The following is a 1,479-nucleotide window of genomic DNA, read 5'->3' as shown; positions in this document are numbered from 1 at the left end:
ATTGGCTGAGACTGGAGAGTGAACAGCACAATCACCGCTGAGCACATTGATCCACTGAGGACGATAGGAGAGAAAACTGTGTTATATATATGTCTCAGCAAGGATTTGTATAGTTTGTATACCAAATTTAAAGTTAAGACATAAAAGTTTAGAGGTGTGGTATGATTGTCAATCGAATGAGACAGCTCAGTTCACCAAAGTTCAAATGATGTTGATGTCCCGGTAAGCAATTATTCAGTCGATCTTTATTTCTTATCTTGATAGACAGACGTTATTGTTTTACATGTATATTTGTAATTGTGCGCTATAAAGTCAATACACGCCAAAATTGTACAACAAATATCTTCTGTTAGACATTATTTTTTTTTTGTCATGTTTACAAAGACATTTATTGATAAATATCAGGCCCGTAGCCAGGAATTTCCAAAGGGGGGTTCGTTTGACTCACAAACTCGACTTTAACAGTCACAATTCGAACAGAACATCGACTTTAACAGTGCTTAATAGTTTTCAAGGGGGTCCGAACCCCCCAACCCCCCTGGCTACGGGTATGAATATCTAGTCGCCACAGTTAAGACCTATATATAGCAAGCATTAAAGTAACTAACAGAAAAGTAAGACTTTTATTTTAATTCTTGATGTAATCTGCTGTTACTTACCTCCTATGTACAGTCAGAAAAAGATGACATATATATGACATATGTCGCGCTTTTCAAGTTAACTTTTGTATTTTACTACATGTATAATACATAACCAGGAATAATTTCACGATTGACTACTTGAGTGGCCGTTATGACAGAGAGCTGACACTATATATGTTCCGGACCATATGAGTATTTGGACCATACGCGTATGGTCATGACCATATGCGTATACTCATATGGTATAATACTCGTTTGGTTATTAACGGGCCGGACCATATGAGTATTTGGACCATATAAGTATATATTTTTTCAAATTACATTATAAACGTTTCAATAATACAAAAACTTTATCTAAAAAACAGTGATGGTTTAAAACATGACAATTTTTTTAATTTTATAATCCAAAAAACTACGTAAAAATTTAATATTGATGCCATAGTTAGTTTTCAACGCTAGTTACATTCGTGCATATAGGTTTGGATGACACTCACTTCCACACGGTATCATAGCTTCTTTGCACGATCTTTTTCATTTACACATTTTGTTTGCGAGTGAAAAACAAGCCTTTTTTGCAGCTGCGTACAGTGATACCGAGGTCTTTGGCAATTCTGATGTCTACGGTGTTTTTAAGAAGCTCTAGATCTCAAATATCGTAAAATGACTGCAATACACCATCTTCACAACACAACTTAAATAAACTAATAGTATACTACTTTCCAGTGACTTCTTATGTAACAGCAGAGACATATAATACAAATCAAATGGTTGATGCCTTATGATGATTGAAACCGGCTAGCTACACAACGAGTAACATGCAGATTGAGGCAGTTTGATA

The sequence above is a fragment of the Mytilus trossulus genome, chromosome 1 (assembly GCF_036588685.1).
Source record: "Mytilus trossulus isolate FHL-02 chromosome 1, PNRI_Mtr1.1.1.hap1, whole genome shotgun sequence".
Taxonomy (NCBI): Eukaryota; Metazoa; Mollusca; class Bivalvia; order Mytilida; family Mytilidae; genus Mytilus; species Mytilus trossulus.
This window is presented reverse-complemented; position numbering follows the sequence as displayed.